General features: G+C 41.9%; 1 long non-coding RNA gene across 4 annotated transcripts in view; it reads left to right on the top strand.

Annotated features, from left to right (window-relative positions):
- LOC102472994 (uncharacterized) overlaps positions 1 to 21231 on the top strand; it is a 78168-nt gene that overhangs the window by 9806 nt on the left and 47131 nt on the right. For all 4 annotated transcript variants that reach the window (XR_001369709.1, XR_001369708.1, XR_337346.1 and 1 more), the window contains one exon: positions 11378 to 11496. This is a non-coding gene — a long non-coding RNA (uncharacterized LOC102472994). The remainder of the gene's footprint in view (positions 1 to 11377; positions 11497 to 21231) is intronic.

Raw genomic sequence — 21231 nt, 5'->3', positions numbered from 1 at the left:
ATGGTGTGTGGCTGGTGGTGGAGCATGGCAGTCGGCTGTCCGGGATGCCTCAGCCGGAGTGGCCAGCTAGGGCACCCACAGGGCCTTTCCACCAACATATCTATTTGTAACATGATACCATTTTCGATATGACACTGTTTCTAAAAATTTAATAAACACAGTGCACTGTAGGTTATTTATGGACACACGTGTAAGTAGTAAATATGTGAAAATATGACTAGATGTACAATGAATTCAGAATAATTACATCTCAGGACTGTAGAGGCTTGAAATTCATCTTTGACATTTTTTTGGAGTAAGAGAGATCTGAATAAAAAATAATAAATTGTTAACATTTGTTAGGTATAGGCAAAAAATCATGGGTGTTTGCTATTGTCATTTGTTAATTTTCACGTATAAATTTTTGAAAAATTAAAATAATTCTTTTATTAGTTTTTTAAGTGCCATAGGGCACTTGAGCTTGCCAGAGAGAGAAAGAGAGAGAGAGAGAGAGAGAGAGAGAGAGAGAGAGAAAGGAGAGAAAGCACTCCCCAGTAGGATGTAGTCATGAAAAAGTCATAATCCCTTTTCCTCCATTCCGTCAGTATTTTCAGCACACACACACACACACACACACACACACACACACGTGCCAAAATGTTTTTCAAGCTGCTGGGCCTGGGATTTGAACCATTACTGGCCAGGTGGGATCCAGCTTTCTTAACCACTAGGCTATGGAGCTGGTTCCTACAATTTTTTAAATAAAGAAAACATTTTGGGAGCCAGGCAGTGGCATTATGGTTAAGGGAGCTGGACTCCCACTTGGCTGACTGCAGTTCAAGTTCCAGATCTGGTGGCTTGCTCACCTACTTTCCCTTCCTCTCTCTCTCTCTCTCTCTTGCTCTGTCCCTCTCTGGTTAAATTAAAAAAAAAAAAAGTAAATAAATAAATAAAGTTAAATAAAATAATTCTAAAAAAAGAAAAAGAAAACATTTTGGAAAATAATTACATCTTTTAAATTAAGGATGTTTACATTTGTACTACCTAAAAAAGGCAATAGGGCTGAGGTAAAAACAACAACATAGGATGAAGAAAAAGATAAAATAATGAAGGCTTGTAAGGAAGTTAGAGGTGAATTGGTGGTGGGACCAGCAGATGGCATAATGGTTATGTCACTGAACTCTCACGTAGTTGACTGTGGTTCAAGTCCCAAACCCAGCAGCTTCAAACTCACGCCAGGTGGGTTTGAGTGGAAGCCCAAAATTCTGAGAGAAGAATGGAGGAGAAGGGATTGGGGTCTGACCATCCCACCTGGGGGGTGATTTCTCACTTTCTGTCTTTCTGTTTTGCCAGTGAGTGCATGCACTTTATAGCAAAAATCTCTCTTAAAAAAAAAAAAAAGAAGTGACTTGGTGGTTAAAATCCACAATAAAGTTTTGCAGTGTACTGCATGTACTGTATGAAATATTAATAAAGTTTTATTCAGAATATGGAGGAAAATAAGAGATTAAAGTGATGGGAGAGAAGAGAGATAATGAACTGCTAGGAAAGAGTAGATATAGATGCCAGAGAAAAGGCAAACATGATGGTGGTGTTGAGGAAGTACCGTATTCCGAATCGCACAAAAGTGATGACTGAAGATAAAACAGGAAGAGTGGTTTCCTGAGGTAAAGCAAGGTTTGAATGAAGACCCAAAGGACTCAGAGCATCCTGGTAAGATGCATACAAGGAGGCCTATTCCGACACTCCTTTTAGGCGTTTTGGATTGTAAGATTATAAAAAGATCTTAAAGCATGACGTAAGCATCAAAATTAGTTTGCAAAGGAACAAAAATCAAGCTCTTTTCAGAGTTCTCCCTAGAGTATTTAAACTGCCAGAAAGTCCATGCCACCCACAGGGTTTTGAAGGTTAGGCAGAGGGAAAGTTGCAAGTCAAGAACTGTCTTTGCGAAGATGGTACTGAACATTTTGCAATATGCCACATTGTACCTAACTTGAAAAATCGCTCAGAGTTTTTCTCCAGCCAATTGAGGAATCAAGGACTTGGAAACGAGGAAGCAGTGATGTAAAAGAATTTACAAACATCTTCTTATTCTGGTTGATTTCACAATCAGTCATCTAATTGTGCTGGCTATTTTCAAATGAATTTATAAATAGGGCAAATGTTGGGTCTGAAATGCTTTCATTAGTGATTATTGTTAATTTTCACAATAGTAGAAAATTTTTTTTTGTTTGCGTGTTTAGTTTTTTTGTCATAGGGTGCATGCACTTGCTGGAGAGAGAGAGAGAGAGAGAGAACAAGAAAGTGAGAAATCACCTCCTGGGGGAGAGCCACACCTCAGTCCCTTCTCCTCCATTTCCTTTTGGGATTTTGGGCATGCATGCACATGTGCCTGGCATGATTTTCAAGTCCCTGAGTCTGGGACTTGAATCATGGTTGGCCATGTGGGAATCCAGAACTTTAACCACTGTAGCCTGCTGATTCCAGAATTTTTTTTTTAATAGTTTTTTTTTTAACCTCATGATTTAAATAGAACCTAATGCTACTTAAAACACAACAAAAACTACTTTTTGAAAGTCTAAAACAGGATCTGTAATATTTAAATGACCAGGATATTGTGTTCACAGAATTATTGAATCCAGAAAGTATTTCTTTTTATCCTTTCACTGAAAGTGATTTTATTCTGGAATATAAAAGCATTACATCAATAGAGAACTTGAGTAATAATTGTATTCTTCTTAGTACTCATTTCAAATGACCTGAGTGTGTAGAACTTTTTCCGTTTTTGTTTTTGTTTTAGTAATTATGAAAAAATGAATAAACTACCATGGGCAGATATAATCTGTGATTAAAATCCTCTTTACAACATCTTCTAAATGGGACATGTGAATGACTCTTTTGGGTTAATTGTACTTAAAATCAGAATATGTAATATAATCTTAACTGTGTTAAATTATGCATAGAAAAAGAACTTTAAAGAAATAAAATAGGAAATGAGGATATTTCTGGGTAGTGAGATTCTGGGTGATGTTAATTTACTTTGTAGATTTGTATAGTAAACATTTTCCTACAATAATAAATTGTATTTTTATTGTCACGGAAGTGGGTGCCATTATGAAAACCAACATATACATTTTTATGTATACTATATGATGCAAATCACTTAGTTATTATACACAAGGAAACGGTTGAGAGTGGTCCATACACTGTTAAATGAATAGTCAGTCTGTGGTCTCTGTATGTTAGAACTACGAATGACTTCTCTTTTTCCTTTTTTCAAAAAAAGTTTTTATGGTTATATTTTCTTTTCTACTAAAAAAGTCCTTCATGGGACCACCAGATGGCATAATGGTTATATCACTGGACTCTCACATAGTTGACTGCTGTTAGAGTCCTGGACTTGAAACTCATGCCAGGCGTGTGTGCGTGTGTGCATGCATGTCCTAAATCCTGAGAGAAGAATGGAGGAGAGAGACTACGGCATGGCCATCCCACCTGGGGGTGGTGATTTCTCACTTTTTTATCTTTCTGTCTCTGTCTCTCCAGCAAGCACACACGCCCTATAGCAAAAAATCTGTCTAAAAAAACATAAAGCCCTTCATTTTATATCTATCTATCTATATCTATCATCTATCTTGCTATCTATCTATATCTCTCTATATATCTTGTTTAACTTAGTAATATTAAAATTGGTGTATATGGAAAAGATATGTTTTCTATTGTATTAGGTCATTGGGAAAGTCATGACGTATTTTTTCTGTTTTTCTATGTGAAAATACATCATGACCTTCTGATGGTCCAAGTTTATTGTTATTTTTAAAATTTGACCAGAGAGACAGAGAGAGAGAGAGAATGTGAGAAAGCAAGCCACCACATATGGGATTGGAACAGTGATGGGCCATGTGGTAGTGTCCAGTGCCTTAACAACCACACCATCCATGGTTGTCCAATATGTTTAGCTCTTTAAAAGTAGAGCTTATTTAAACTGTAGCTCTCTCCTCTCACCAATAAATTGCTTTTAAAAATCAATAGCAGTTCGGGAACCAGCAGTTAGCGTAATGGCTATGTCGCTGGACTCCCACGTAGTCGACCGCGGTTCAGGTCCCGGACCCGGTGGCTTAAAACTCACGCCGGGCGCGTGTGCGTGTGTGCCCAAGATCCCGAGAGGAGAATGGAGGAGAAGGGATTGCGGCGTGACCATTCCCCCTGGGGGATGATTTCTCGCTTTCTGTCTCTATGTCTCTCTCTGTCTGTCTGGCGAGCGCACGCGCCCTATAGCGAAAAACCTCTCCAAAAAAAAAAAAAATCAATAGCAGTTCAAACAATAAAGTTCACTTACAAAACTCATACCAATACAGGGGTACAAGCAGTTAGCGTAATGGCTATGTCGCTGGACTCCCACATAGTCGACTGCGGTTTGCGTCCTGGACCAGGTGGCTTAAAACTCACACCGTGCACGTGTGCGTGCATGCCCAAGACCCTGAGAGGAGAATGGAGGAGAAGGGATTGCGTCGTGGCCATCCCCCCGGGGGGTGATTTCTCGCTTTCTGTCTCTCTGTCTCTGTCTGTCTGGCGAGCACATGTGCCCTATAGCGAAAACCTTTCCAGAACAAAACAAAACAAAACTCATACCAATACAGTAACTTTTAACAAAAATAATTATTTTTAATGGAATGACTTTAATAAAATTAATACTTTAAATACAATGATTACAGTGGAACAGAATATCTGAATTTTGAACTTAAAAATATAAACCACAGAGCTTAAGAAAACAGGTTTTGTGTTGATGTTAAGCCCACCTTCCTAGTTTGGTGAATGAGAAAACTGGGCAGGCAAAGGGAAAATGAGTAGCTCTTAAGTGTCACACTAGTTTGAATTGGAACTCAGAGTTTCAGATAACCCGCTCAAATGACTTCTTTTGTCATAACCATGCTCCTACTGAGAACTCTCTTTGAGATGTGAAACGGAAGAAAGTGGCATATTTAGGCTACTTCTTACCTATCTTCATATGCAAATAATAATATGAATTATAAAAACAACATGCAAAATACCTTTAGATTCCTGCATCATAGTTCCATGTCTAAAGTTCCTTGGTGGCTGTCCTGAAAAGAAGCCTAGAATTTCTTTCTTTTCTTTTCTTTCTTTTTTTTTTTTTTTTTACACAACACAAATCCATTTTTATTCATTTACGTTTCATTATTTTAAATCCTTGAGGGGTACAGCATCACACGGATTCTGTGTCCAATGGCCTTAGCAAGAAGGTTGCTTCGGAATTTGGCTCGAACCATGCCACTGTTTCCATGGGCATGCCTTTCCCCAGATTACTCTGGTTTTATTTGGTTTGCCACCAGGAGTCACTGTGTTGTTTTTCGCTTTGTACACATAAGCACACCTCTTGCCTAAATAGAATTCCGTTTTGTCTCTTGCATAAACAACTTCAGTTTTAAGAAGAGCTGTGTGCTCCCTTTGCTTCCTGAGACCCCGCTTATAGCCAGCAAAAATGGCCTTGGACCACAGCCTTCCAGACATAGCTGCCTTTTAGAAGTCCTGTTCCCAGCAGGCCTCCACAGGCTCCAAGATGGCCAAGAAGCATAGAATTTCTACGGCTGTCCTTTTTGCTCAGAATTTCACTATGGAATAGGAAGAAAATCTATGATGAATTCATGCTTCTAGGAATAAACTAGCAATATGTATTTAGTTTTTTTGAGCTATTTTTTAGATTAAAACCACTGCACATTTTACCTCAAGGGAGATTTCAGGTTTTACTGAACCCATTAGGCTTGCAAAATAATAATAATAATAATAATAAAAATCTATCAAATAGTTCATCTTTAAATTCTGCAGTCTAGAAGATAAGAGAGAGAAGAGTAAGGAGGAAAATGACCTTATAGGCATGGCAGTGACAGAGGGTGACGCTAATAATGATTTCATTTGCAGTGGTCAGGCATTCAGGGGTAATCTGGACAAGACTTATTTTCCGAGGCACATTCTAGTCTTATGAAAGCACCGTAGCCAATTTTTTGAGATACATTTGAGATTGGACTCCAGCGTTAAGTTTTTCTGAATATGCGGCTGTATAATGACATATTATCTGGGATTTGAGGCTGTCCTTTGATGTGCAAGTGATCAAATTTACATTTCCACTAGATGGCATTAGAAACTTCTGAAGCCATGGACTAATTACTAGTCACCTTTGTTAGGCTGTAAATTACACCTGCATGCTTTAAGAGGTAATTGGCAATCGACTATCTGGTGTGCTTTAACTCCAATGCCAGTTACACGTTTAAAACATTGGTATCAGATCTCTCCCTCGACATAAATAGCTTCTGGGATTATCAGAATGTCATTCCACATCTCATATTCCAAGCAAGAGTTTTGAAAGCAACATATACCCTCACCCCACTGTAAATCAAAACCAAGTAATACTAGCCCCTCTTACCCTAGCCGGGCAATCCGTTTACAGCAAACATTAGGTAGAAAGGGTAAATGAACACTTGTGTTTTCCCAGCGTGCAGAGAACGTTTGCTGGTTTCTTTTGAATAGGATGCTATATTTCAGACACAGTGGGCAAAACAACAACAAAACCCCCTGAAGATTTACCAGCGTCTTTTAGCGGTTGTTACCAGAAAGCCGTGAAGGTTTTTAAATTATAAATGAAGATTTCCAGTGTCTAGGATGGATACATGTCCTAGTGTTTCTGTGGTCTCTGCCTCTTTAGATGCCCTGTCTGGCTACACCAAGGCACAGTCGGCCCGGCGTGTGCGTGTGCGTCTTTTTCTTTTCTCACCGTGGTGTGCTTCTGTGGCGGCTGCTGCCTCCAGTGCGGTCGCTGCCTGCTTCCTAGCCTGGCTTTCATCATTTCTTCCTGTTGATTGGTGTCACCTCGCATGCTTAGAATGTCTGCCTGTCTGTTCGGAGTGTGAACACATTCCTCAGAATGCTGATCTGTTCGTTTCACACCAGTGTCAAAATGACTTATTAAATTCGGCACCTCCTGATACTCAGTGGCTGATGTGTTGCCGTCCAAACAGTAAATGACAATAAGCATATGCAGCTGGTGGGCCTAGCAAACTCATTTAATTTGATAAAAATGTCACCGCAACATGCTTGAAATCGCTGTCCTTTTCATCATTGCTAATTGCTAGCTATAGACCTTTTTCCTATGCTTCATACAAGTGTTAGAATACTGTTCCTTCCAGCCTGATTAAGAATGAAAAAAAAAAAAAAACGTAGAATTTCTTTTCAGTGGCAGCATTATTTCATCAAGAGATGGATTTTGCTCTTAATTAGCCAACATGCCACTAGGGAAGCTTCAGAGTCATGGGTGTGAAACAGCCTCAAGCAGGAGATCAATCTAAAGGAAAAAAATGGTGGCTGGGGAATAATTGGCAGCTCCGGTGAACGTGGTCTGCTTATAACAGTGACAATATGCTCCAGTGGAATATCACAAGCCTCTCTTCCCTATTTCCAGCTTGGCACATTTCAAGCTCAACAAAAGATGAACAATACATCCCATGGTTATTTGTCAATTGTTTTATACTTTTTCTTGCTGCTTCGTTGGGGTTTTCGCGTGTGTTGGCCTGACATTCTGGACATTTCCCCTGAATGGATTAGGGGATTAAGAAGGAATACAAATTCAAAAAATAATAATCCTCCACTAGCTTGGTGCTTAAAAACAGACCTGGAACTGATCCACACACCAGAAACAGGCAAACCTGCCCTAATTTACTAACCTCAGAGGCTGATTTAAGACACACACACACACACACACACACACACACACACACACACACACATGCCCAAAGATTGAGCTCAAAACTTTAAAAATAGATGCGTCCCAGATTGCATAGGAACTGACACCATTTATTTGACTATGTGGCCAAAATGGAAAAAAATAGGTAACATAAATTGTTTACCCCAAGTGAACTGATATTTCATTTGGTTAAAACTCGTGTTTTTGTTTTTTTTTTTTTCTTTTAAAGTGCACTTTGTGTGTGGAGTTTGACTCCTGGACTGGGTCAGCTTATCACTCTACAGGCTGCAAGACCCACCCTTTAGCACTTCCTTGGGCAGGAGGCTTTATCTGGGATTTGACTTGTGTGAAACAAAGGAGGGAAAACTTGCTTTTCTTCCTGATATTCTTGCCTCTTAAGAGCTTGATCAGTTTTCTTCTTCTCTTTGCTAAAAATGGAGAATTGAGCCTGAATTATTGTTTATTTTATTTATGCAGTTGAATGTATTTTTCTCATGTTGGTTATGAAAGAAAACGTCACAATTCCAAGCGACTTCCCAAGTTATCTACCTATAGTCTTCCTGCTTGGGTGGAAGTGAAATGGTCAGTTGAAATGACCAATTTAAGTGGGATGGTCAGTTGAAAATGTATGTACCCTACTTCTACGTAAGCTTCTGCTTTGACGCTCACTCTATATCTAACACCGAGTAGTACATTTCTGTCTCTTGGCAATCTCAGGTTGTCAGAGGTTGTTTTCTCTTTTTCTGTGTGTGATGGTGGTACTATACCTCTGTAGAAGATAATGTGCTATTTCTAGGAAGGCCCCCAGAGGTTCTTTTTGCTTAAATTGAGCCAATGCCAAAGAGTAGTCAAAATGAATGAGGACAATGAGGTGTCTGAATCAGAGCTCTGACCTGCTCCAGATCAGCATTGGTCAACCTGGGCAGTTCCAAATGATGAGTGACAGTTCCGTGCCCTAATCAATATGTGGGGGTGCCATCAACTGTGTTAGTAACCCAGCGCCTGTTTTTGGGTGGTAAGGAAGGTGTGTGTCCCATAACTGGCAGTTACGTAGTAGACAGCAGGCTGAATGCCCCTCTGCTTGACTTGCTGGGAGAGAGGGAGCCCAGCCAGACTTTCAGCTTGACACATCATGTCCCCAGTCTCAGTAGCAACCCCATGTTATGTAGAATGGCCTTACAGTGTCCATTTCTAAATAGGTTTATAAGAAGTTTATTTACTTTTTTATTTTGAGAGAGAGAGGGGTGAGAGAAAGATACTCTAACAGGGTCGTCACTTAGTGATTTACCCTCAGCCTCAGCTGGCCTGGCCTGGATCATGGGCACCTGCATGCCTGTTGCTGGTATGTACAAGCAAGTCTCGGGATGTGAACCTGGAACCTTTCTATGAGGGTCCAGCATTGCAGAATCTTGTGCTGCCACAGGGCCCCTGCAGTCGACCCTCTCTGAGTCACAAGGGAATCCATATTTACACTATCCTAAATGAGAACCCTGGGTTCCTCAAGTAGGCATGTGCTATTTATTTATTTATTTATTTATTTATTACTTGCCAGAGCGTGCATATGCTCATCAGGGAAAGACAGAGGGACAGAAATAGAGGGAGAAAGTACCCTCCCCATGAGAGTGTGGTCACATTGCAATCCTTTCTCTTCCATTTCTCCATCTGTTGGGATTTGGGGCATTTCTACACTCATGCCTAGCATGTTTTTCAAGCTGTTAGGGTTGGGACTCGAACTGTGTAGTTGGCCATGTGAGATCTGGCTCCCTTAACCACTAGGCCATGTAGCCAGCTCACAGTTATGACCTTATTGTAACGTCGGCTCTCATTTGTTGACTGGTAGAGACTTTTCTATAATTTCTGTATTTATCCCCTGAAACAAGCTAGATGGTAGTTTTTAATGGGCCACATAAAAGGACAGTTTTTTTTTCTCCTGCATAAGTAACATATAGGTATATGATCTTTCAAAATAATAAATAAGCCCCCATTCACTTGTCCTGACCAAGTCCAGGCCTGCTCCCAGGAGAGACCTCCTCATGCTTTGGCATCAGTCTATACATTCCTATACTCTCCATGGTGGGCCCACAGAAATGATTCAGTGCTGGTCTTCTTTTTTTTTTTTTTTTTTTAGGTGGGGGTGGTACTTTCTTCCTCCAAATGTATCACCCCTTGTATCATCCCATTGCTTACTCTTGTAACTGAATAGCATGCCTGAGAGCTGACCTCTGTTCTTCGAGATCGGTGCCATTCTTTTGGAGAACTGCAAGAACTTTCATAAGACAAGAAGAGCAGATTCCTTTGCCAATTTCTCCTCATTTTATAGATGAGAAAACTGAGACCCAGGGAGGTTAAGTGCCTTAGTGAAGTTGAGAGCCTAGGAGAGAACCCTTCCTGGACTGACTCTCTGACGTCTGTAGGTCCTTGTGTATCATCAGGCTGCCCTGGCTCTGCTGCCCGTGTCTCCCTCTGCACTGAGGTCTCACCTGCTGGCCTCCTGCGGCTACCATGGACTCGAGGTCCACACTTCAGACATGAGCATTCGAATTCCTGTGGCCAGGTTTACATCCATCTTAAAAGGATTTGAGTAGGAACAAACATGTGGAAAGACGGTTTACAAGCAGGTGTCTTTCAGCATTTTGCCAACCATGTAGTCTGGTTAAGTTTGGGCTGTCTCAATCTTACAAAGATCCCCCCCACCCCGCCCCAGTAAGTTCTGTTTCCCGTATTCCATATGAAAGTGTGCAGGAGGGATGTGGGAAGCAATTGTGTGGGGGAAATGCTGCCCTCACAAACACAGATGTGGCGATCACGGTGGTTTCTACACAGATGTTGATGGGTTAGCAAGAATTTCTGTGTGGAAATAGCTGCAACATCAGAATGGGAGGGTAGGTTCAGTAACTTAGTCGTCGTATGAATGAAAGGGACTTTGCCCTTCCTACAGACCTACGCAGTATCTGGAACTTAGTGTCTTGTTCTTGAGAGGACCCGTTCTTCAAAATGGTTCATTTAGCAGCAGTTCGAGAAGCCATCAGTGAGTTCTAATAGATGAACTATCTCTAAAGAATTTTTTAAAAAGTCAAAAAATAGCTCTGTAACTTCTGCTTATACCCATGGAAGAAACGAATTTTTGCATCTCAGTACCAAGAATTGGAACTTCAAATAGAAGCATTTCGAACATAAAATTTTAAAGCCGTTGTTGCTCCAGCTACATGCTACAGACCCCCCCACCGACCACCTGGTTAGTTTTCTGCGGGTTTCTGCGGGAAAGGTTTACAATGGCTGGTTCCTGGTTTGATGTCATATCGATAAATTATGGTGCTTTAAACAGATGTGATCTCACAGCATGGAATTCTTCAGGGTAAAGCTTGTGAAAAGGTTTTTTTCCCCTCTTGGTTTCATTGTAGTTTTGTTGTTTGGAGGTTTTATGTTGTTCATTTAGTTCCCTGGCTATTGGGGTTTTATAGTCGTATTTCCTTTGTTTAATATAATTTCCTTTTTTCTTTTAGCTATTTTTGTTAGGGTGCCCAGAGGCTTCTGTTATGAGTGGCTGTAAAGTAAAATATATTATGATTATTACAATGATAAAGTATAAGCTTTTAAGAGTCTGTTTATATTGACCCATATATTCTCTTTCTCCCTCTCTCCAAGATACACACAGAGGCACACTGGAAATGCAATAGAAAACGGCTGCCAATTTAAAACCAGAAGTTAAGAACAAACCAGAATGTACAGCAAGAGAGCTTCAGGCTGGACCGGCTCCAGCAGAAGTGAGTCTGGGAACCTTGGGTTCTGTTGCCTCTTTTCTGTGATGTGGGAGAAGCTGTCAACACCTGAGCTTGAACTTGGTCATGTCTGCTTGTTTCCCAGCCACTGAACTTCCCGGAGCCTTAGTTTTCTCATCTGTGAATTGGGGGACAATATATTCTTTATTTCAAGGTTGCTGGGAGGCTGAATGAGATGACTGTGCAGAAGCACCAAGCATGGTCTCTGACACAGAGAGGTCCCAATAAATGTGAGCTGGAGTGAACATGAGCTCCGCTCCCTCCTGCTTCCTCACAGGGCAGTCTCTGGCTCTGGGCCTCCTGACGTTGTTGGTGACCGAGGCAGCCACTAAAGCTGTGTTGGCCTCATTACTTCAGTTTCTTGTGCTGCCTGAATCCTTCTAGTTGCAGAATCCAGGTTCCATTCCAACAGAGCCTCACTTCGGCTAGTTGTCAGCTTATGAGAGGACTAGTAGCTGCTGAAGTATGAGATATCAGTGCTCTGTGAATGCCATCCCTCCAGCGTGTGCATATTGTAATTTTGTTTTGGAACTAGAAAGGCATTGAGAGACAAAGGAAAATCTCTCTAATAGCACTCTTTTTTTTCATTTAATATAAAGAGAGGTGGGCTAGCTGGTGGCATGGTGGTTAAGGCAGCTGGATCCCACAGTTCAAATTTGCAGTCAGTTGGACTGCACGGTTCAAGTCCTGGACCCGGCAGTTTGAAAAACAAGCTGCATGTGTGTGCCTGTGTGCCCAAATCCTGAGAGAAGAAAAGAGGAGAAGGGACTGCAGCGTAGTAAACTCCCTTTCTCCTTTTGCTTTCTCACTTTCCCTTTATTTCGGTCTCTGTCTTTCTCTACAGCAAACACACATGCCCTATAGCAAAAATCTAAAAAAAAAAAAAAAAAAAAAAAAAAAAAAGAAGAAGAAGAAACAGAAGGATAGCGGATGCTTTATCCAAAAACATTTAAAGTCATGCCTCATGGGTAGCTGCGAAGTCTCCATTATACTGATCTCTCCGTGTACTTGGTTGAAATGGTGTTGCCCCCAAATTCATATCTACTCAAAATGTGTGATTGTGATCTTGTTTGGAGATAAGGTCGCTACAGATATAATCATCTTAAGATGAAGTCACATTGGATAAGGGAGGCCCTAAATCTAATATGACTGGCATTTTTATAAGAAGTGGAAAGTTTGAACACAAATACAAGGGATCAGGCCATGTGAAGACAGGCAGAAACTGCTGACAGTCACCAGAAACTGAAGAGGCAAGGATGGATTCTCCTTGAGAACCTTCTTTGGGAGGTGGTCCTGCTGACCCGTGACTTGAAACTTCTGGCCTCCAGAGTTTTGAGAGAATAAACATTGTTATAAGTTGTCCTATTTGTGCTACTTCATTACAGCTGTCCTAGAAAATGAACACATGGACTAAGCAGGGTGCTTGCTGGGTGGCCTGGGGGGGCCAATGGCAGGGAGCGGTAGAGGGGGATTTTGGTGGCAGGCAGGTAATTTCGGCTGGGAGTGTAGGGCATGAGGCATGTGCAAGTCAGTGGGGGGAGGGACAGGTGTGTCTGGCGGGGACAGTGTTACAGGTCTTTCTGAGAGCGAATAAGTGCTGAGTGAGATGCTGCCATGTCCGACGAAGAGTGCATCTCACTTCACAGAAGGAATGTGCTTCTGAAGGAGTCCGCATGAGCTCGACTTTTCTTGAACTTCTCTAGGACACAGTGAAGTTTGAAGAGATCATTGACATTTCATGAAACTATAGATCTTACCAAGTAAAAAAATTCACCCTGGATATTTTTTATTTTGTAAGTTCTTCCCCGTACGTGTAAAAATCAGACCTTCCCCAAATGCAAGTGAGAGTCCAAGATGGCTTAGAAGAGGAAAGGAGGCTAACTTTCACTTATTTTCAATATGGAAGAAAAATACAACCCTTTTTAAAAAAATGAATGATTTATTTAATTGTGTTTTTATTATTATTATTTTAAATTTGCTACAGGAAATGTGTGCTCGCCAGAGAGAGACAGAGAGAGGGAGAAAGCGAGAAAGCAAGCAACCAGGCCCAAGACTTAAACAATGGTCGGCCATGGGGGAATCCAGCACCTTAACCACCACACTACCTGCTGGCCCCCAAATATAACTCTTTCAATTTAAGAATTCAAGAGTAATCTCTTTAAGCACTATATATTTCTGAATGTTAAAGAATAGGATTTAGTAAGAAGATGCTATTGTATGTCAAAATAGAAGAGGTCTTGACTTGATCACTTGAAATAGCAGAGAAAAACAGTGTCGTTGAACCTTCTATTCAGCAAACATTTTCTAAATATCTGCTACATGGTAGGTACTCTGTTGGGCACCTGAGGAGAAAGATATCGAAAGCTTGATCCTTGTTCTCAGTGCCACAGGCAAGGAGATGGACAGTCTTGCAAATACGTATTAATAGCAGTAGCTAACATTTTGAACACCCAAAAAAGTACCAGGCCCCATGTCAAGTGTTTTACATGCAGGACAGCATCATGTATTCTCTGATAGCCCTTTGAAATTGGTTCTATTACTTGTCCCATTTTGCAGATGAAAACATAGAGGCCCAAAGAGGTTTAGTGCCATCCAGTTAAGTAAATGGGAAGCTGAGATTTGAACCCTGGTCTGGGGCTCTGAAGACTCCACTCTTCATCGCTACAAGTGGTCAGGATGTAGCTGTTGCATGGGCTCAGAAGTCAGGCTCTCTAGGTTTGCATCTTCAAATATCCGCCATGAATGGTGCCCTTGAAAAAATTACCGCTCGGTTCCTTGGTGAGCTAATGACAGTACCTGCTTCATAGAGTAGTTGTGAGAACGAAACCATCCGTTGCAGACAAGTAGTTTAATGCAGCACTTGCCACGACGAGGACTGTCATGACACAGGGCAGTTAGCTTTGGTTACTACACTCGGTTAGGAGTTACTGCAGGAGTGTGCCCAGAGAGCTGTGGAGAACAGAGAGGTTCCTACACTCTTGGTTGGGACAGTGTGATAGAAATTACAGATTAGGTTCTGTCTCCTCCTATATAACAATTAGGTCCCATTCCAGGCATGGATATCTTTTGAGATCAAAAGGGAGAGCTTTGGGACTGTGGGCGAGTTGTGGGGGCAAGAACAAACATCTATGTATTGGTTGTCAAGGGAATATTGTTCTGCAAGTGATATTTAGTGTTTTTGGTGAGTGTATTTAACTGTATTCCACCACAGTGTTGGATAGACATGCCACAGTCTATGGAGAGGGAATGCACGTGTCTAGTTAAGTTCTAGCAAAAGTACCTCCAGCCCAGGAGGGTTAAGAGAACTAAGGACTTTGAAAATATATGACTGCTTTTTGATAGCTGGGCATGGTTGGGAACACTTGAGCTCAAATCATTTGGACACATGAGAACAAAGCTGGGTTCTGAGAAAATAGCAGGTAAGTTTACATGACAGGTAATTTGGCCTGACTGGCAATGGTCTGAAGCTGCCGATCCTGGTGGCACTTTGAAGTGCAGAGCCTTGAACTTGAAGGCAGTGTTTGAGTAACTCCTATGTAATCTTGCAAATTTGGCTCAAATACCACCTTGTTTAGGGGGCCTCCCCTAGAGGGCCTCATCTGAGCTCTCCTAACACGTTCTGCACACTTTAATCACAGTATTTATTGTTCAAGTGATCTCTTCAGGAGTAGGTTCCCCTCACTCCCATTCCCATTGTAGTTCTAGTGATATGGATTTGGCACACAGTAGGTACCCAAGTTGTAGTCGAACTGAAGTTGGTATTAAAAAGAGAAGAGGAAATGGGTACACAAAGGGGAGACTCAGACTACTGGCGACAACAGTTTCTCAGTTCATAGTCTTCTTTCCGTTGAAATCAAACAGACTTTGGCTATACATAGTTGAACTTAAAGTCCAATGTATTATCAACCTGGCCTTTTTGATAATTTTCATTCACTTTACTTTCTTGGAAGCAAAGAAAACGTGGCTGGCTTGGGTTTAGGAGAGAGATGGGAAACTGATCCATCTTTTCTACCCTACCCCAAAGAAGGGGAGGACCAGCTAAGCAGAGGCAAGATATGCTGTAAGGCAGTGAGCGACACCTTGGGAACGGGGTCTACTCTGTGCTACTCCACGGTGGGGAGTGATTGGGGAATTTTACACAAACACTTTTGGATCAGCTGTGTCATCTGGGGGCAGCTCTACCATCTGTGCCTCAGACGTTGAAAATGATTTTCTCTAAGTATCTTTTTAAGTAGCTTTGGGATGATTTCAAACATGAGAAAAGAAGTTGAAAGTAGGAAACCATCTTTTTTTTTTTTTCTGTGAAGATATACCATTCCCCATCAGAGGAGACTGGCTGTGAAGTTCTAGACTTTGGTTTCTATTTCTCTTCAGTGTCGAACAGCATCCTTGCTTTGTATTGGCAGAAGCAGCCCTTTCCTTAATATAAGGCAAGACACAGCCATAAACCAAGCCGACAAGTGCAATGTGTTTGGCATGTATTGTTGTTTGTTACCAGGAGGGCTTAGCTCTCGCAACTTACCCTAAACAAATGAGTCCTAAATGCTTGGATTAGGAGGGGCTGTAAATTTAAGCCAGCCCAACCTGTCTTTGTTAGAGAGCTCCTCTTCTTGTAGAAGGCTTCCTACTCTGGCTGGTTACTACTGCTCTATTTTTTGAAGAGATTAACAAATAAACAAACAAATATGAATGAAATGGAAGCCCCGGATCCTAAACCCCTATGGGAGAGAGCTGAGGGTAGGAGCAGGGCCCTCTGCATCTGAGTCAGTCTCACCAGCTGACTGAAGCAGGAAAGTTGCTTCCCTGGATTTGGGGGAAGGTGAGCACTACAGTGTCAAGAATGTAAATTTGGGCACAGATACATGGGGTCTTCAAAAAGTTAGTGGAAAATGAATATGATGAAAAACCTTTGTATCACTTTTTATTTTTGAGATTCTTTGCTATAGCACATTTGTGCTTGCTGGAAGGACAGAGAGAGACAGAGAGACAGAAAGTGAGAAATCACATCCCAGGGGGATGGCCATGCCACAATCCCTTCTCCATTTTCCTCTCAGGATTTTGGGCATGCATGCACATGTGTCTGCTGAGAGTTTTAAGCTGCCAGGTCTGGGATTTGAACTGTGGTTTACCATGTGGGAGTCCAGTCACATAACCATTATGCCATCTGCTGGTCCCAAATCTACACATCATTTAAAAAACATTTTTTACAAGGTTTTTGCACAGAGTGTGTGCCCTTGCCAGAGAGAGACAGAAAGAGGGAAAGTGAGAAATCCTCTGGTGGAGGACCATGCCACAATCCCACCATCTCCTCCATTCTCCTCTCGGGATTTTGGGCACATACCCATGTCTGGCATGATTTTTTAAGTCGCCTGGTCTGAGATTCAAACTGTAGTCAGGCATGTGGGAGTCCAGCACCTTAACCACTACGTCACCTGCTGACCCCTAAAAAACATTATTTTAACTTTATTTATTTATTATCATCATAATCTTGTTTATATTACATTGGATTGCATATAACATTACAGCGTATTACATTGCTTTTTCAAAAGGGAATGCCATGCATGTCAGTCAATACAGAGACATTAAAATCCCCACTTCATCATTCAATATCTTTTCATTGTTTTTCCCAATCATTATAATTATTATTCCAATTATTTTTTTTAAACAGTCAATCACTATTTCTCATTTTGCTCGTAAAAAGACTTTACCCATCATGAAATACTTCTCAGTCCAATCCAGTTGAGAATACTATACATGTCATCATCAACAGGTAATAAACTTTGAAAATAATATTGATTTTTATGAGAATTTGTATGGTGCGTGTGTATGTGACATAAAGAGAGATGAGAGAGAGAGAGAGAAGAGAGAGAAAGACAACACCCTCAACACGGTCTCACACTGATCTCATTCCCACCCCAGCTCTTCTAGCTAGCCTGGATCATGAGTGCCTGGTGCCGGGCACTTACAGGTTGACCAGAGTCCTGAACTTGTGATCTTCCATATGAAGGCAGTGTCACTTGGGTACCACCTTACTGATGCACCACTGAGCTAGTTAAAGATTTTGAAATGTTTTTGCATCAAAATAAACTCATTCTTTATTTCCATTTTCCCATAAACTTTCTGAAGTCCTCTTATAGACTTCGGTTCAAATTCTAGCTCTACCACTTACTTGTGGGGGACTTCAGCCTTCACACAGTTCTTTTTCATTATTTTCTTTTCTTGAATGGGAAATACTTTTACCTGTTTGAAGAGTTTAAACACACAAACATCTATGCACTTAGAATCTTGTCCTCTCCTCTGTCCCCATCAGTTTTGTTCTCTTCCACTCTGGCCATTGCCATTCGATTCTTTCTGCAGCATAAGCACATAGGAATACATATTTTTTCTTCCTTCCTTCTTACCCAAAAGGCATCATACAATATATATGTTCTCGAACCTGATCTTGTTTTCTTTATTATTTTTTTAAAGAATTATTTTATTCAGCTTTATTTATTTCAATTTGACAGGAGAGGGACAGAGGGAGAGAGGGACAGAGGGAGAGAGGGACAGGGACAGAGGGAGAGAGAGACAGAGGGAGAGAGGGAAAGTGAGAAAGCAAGCCGCTAGGTCCAGAACTCGAACCATAGTCGGCCATGTGGGAGTCCAGAGTGCTCTTAACCACCATGCTACCTGTCGGCCCACTTGCTTTCTTTCATAACATTAGAACATAAAGACTTCTTCATTTTTTATAGCTGCATATATTGTCATCACATAATGTACAATAGTTCATGCAACCAATCCTCTATTGCATTATTTCTAGTCTCCCACTGGTACAAACAGTCTGGTACACATCTTCCATGTGGTTATCCCTGTAGGAATACCTTTGCTGGGACAAAAGATAAACGTTTCTGTAATTTTAGTGGAGCATGAACCATTGGTTCTGACTTCTTAAAAATTTTTCCTTTAGCCAAATGGTGGTTGGAATGAGGCTGTCACCTTACATTAAAGAATATCTTAAGAAAGAGTCCTATCAACATGATGTTTTTCCAGGTAGTCCAATACATTGACACAGAGTATGAACTTGAGTCAGACAGTCCTGTGTTTGAATCTTAGCTTCAGGATTCACTGCCACTGCCAGAAATACTATGGTAAGTAGTGGGTTGCCTTCCCTGAACCTCAGTCTCCATCATTGTGCAATGCACACCTTATCAGGAGGTTGTGATGATAAAATGAAGCAGCAAGTACAAAGTGCTTAGTGCAGAGCAGCACTCAGTAATAGGAGCTGTTACTTACTCTTGGATAGAACGTTTAATGTCTTTCTCTTAATCTTTTTGTCTCCAAGGTTTGAGACAGAATTCATTTCATAGTAAGTGCTCAATAAATCCTATTCATTGACTACTGTAGGGATACTGTTGATGATGTTATCGCTTGCTTCATTCCATGTCTTCTCCATGAGGACCTCTGGGCTGGTCTGTGTCAGGGCTGACTTTCCTTCTAAACAAGTGGTTCGATTTTATCCCATGGACACTGGATTGTGCAATGGGTTATGTTTTCCTCTTTTCACCTCAGCTACTGAGAAGCTCAGAGCCAAATGTGCTGTTTTCCTCCAGCCAGTATCCAGACCTTATGGCAGACATGGAAACCAGTGTTCCTGTACACTTAAAAATTCGGAATTACCAGATCACACCAGCATCCCAGGTGAGGGAACAGGGTCAGGATCTCGGGAGTCGGACTCAGACATCAGTACTTTCAAAAAGCTCCTGAGATTTCAAATGCACAGGTGAAGCTGAGAACAGGCATTGTGAGCTATCCTGACCCTTAACTTTAGCTCAGGTTTCCTAGCTTATTTCTGTTACATGGTCATGAATGTTAGTTCTCTTAGGTCCTGCATTTCTCCCGTCATCTTCCATGTAGAAGATAAAACATGGCTTCTTATGAGTCGTCAACAACAGCGTGTTCGAGAATAAAGAAGGCAAGGGAATGGGTAAGGAAATCAGGTCTCTTGCGAGGGAAAAGTTCATTTATTCACTTAGGCATGCGTTATTTATATTCAACAAATCTGTGTGAAGTGATTTGACCTCAGCCCCATGTTTTGGGGGATGGAATTACCTCTAAGTTTGGTGAAAATGATGTCTAAGAGAGATTCTTCCTAGAGAAAATGTTTTTCGGTTTATTATACTGTCAGGTGGTTTGATAAGAACTGTGCTAAGACAGTTCTTTTCTCTTCTAGGGAGAATCTTGGCATTTACCCAGAGAAACATCTTCGCATGTACCACAGAGGGGTGTGGTAAAGAACCTAGAAGTGTGTCAGTCTTGGCCCCAGGAAAGCCAAGCATTTGTGGGATGAGGCATGAAGTGGATTTTGGCTTCTGTCTTTTATCGCTTTGCCAGGTCCTTTGTGAGATGAAAGGGCAGCGTCTGAGAGCATTTGCAGAAGCAGTTGTTGCCCTAAGCTCCCGTGAGATCAGAAGAATGGAGGAAGGTGAGGAGGAGTCGGTTGAGGGCTGTCTGAGAAGTCCACTGACCGCAGGGGCAGCGGTCCTTTCCTTGTAAATGTAGACCCACTGTGCTCAGAGTCCTGGTTTCCCACTGGCTCTGGCCAGGTGCAAACCTGGGGAAAGGACCATCTGACAGTAGCAATGCTGGCTCAGTAGCAAGCCCAGGAGGGATGAGCAAAAACAAGAGGTGCCTAAAGGCAGCTGGTGACAGGGTTATCTTGAGATTCACTGCCAAGCCTATCTACTGAGAAGAGCCGTTACCAGGACGAAGTTAAATGTGAAGGAAGATGTCATGCCTAAATGTACTTGAAGTCTAAGTCTGGCCTCCTGATATGCCATGTCATCAGAAGTGCATGGATTCCAGGCTGGAGGGCTACTTTTGTTCAATAGGCAGAAACAAGGACGTATTGAGCATCCTGAAATCATTGAATTCAGGGCCGAGGACAATTTGGATTTTTTTTCTCCATAAAGCGCGAAGGCGGTCCCGTGGCACACCCGTCGTGACCGGACGCAGATGCCTCGGTGGCACCTGGATTTTTTTTCTATGAGCGTGGAATCCTTGGCTGGGTATGGCAGGTGTGGCTGCCTGAGCAGTAGTAGGAGCAAGTCAGCAGTGGTCCCCACACCTGAGACTGGTCAGACCTTCCCAGCAGGTGTCCCTGCCAAGGTGGGAAAACCTGCAGATGCTCCCCAGTGGGTGCAAATATGTGGGAGAAAATTGAATAGCATTGTCTCCCTGGGTCCCCCCAGGAAGCACGTTTCCTCCTCGCTCTTGGTTTGTTCTCATTTTCAGTTCTTCTGTGACTAGCCAAAGCCTTGGTGTTGTTAAAATGAAATTAGAATGGAAAGAAAAGCAGGGAGCAGTGGTGGCCCAAGATGACACTGAAAACAGGTGGAAATTGGTGGCTACATCAGGTTTCCTCAGCCCGAGTCAGAATCTCTGAATAAACAAGCAGAAAGTCCATTGCATCTCTGTGCCGACGGGTCTGTCAGAGTGAAGCAGACCTGCAGCCACTCGGAGTCACTGGGCTCCTACCACAGGTTGACACTCAGATCCCAGGGATGGCTCCGGCCTCTCTGCTCTGAACCTTCTCACCCCTTCTTCTCTGTCAACACCCCCTACCACTCCCTCCCTCAGCACTTACCCCCCAAAAGCACATACCCTTCCCCAGTTCTGGAAGGATTGATGCCCTTTGGAGGGGAGGCTTTAGAACCAAAGGTTTTGGTGGTGTGTGAAAGAGTG

Source organism: Tupaia chinensis, unplaced genomic scaffold (assembly GCF_000334495.1).
Source record: "Tupaia chinensis unplaced genomic scaffold, TupChi_1.0 Scaffold145484_1, whole genome shotgun sequence".
In the NCBI taxonomy this organism is placed as follows: domain Eukaryota; kingdom Metazoa; phylum Chordata; class Mammalia; order Scandentia; family Tupaiidae; genus Tupaia; species Tupaia belangeri.
This window is presented reverse-complemented; position numbering and strand designations above follow the sequence as displayed.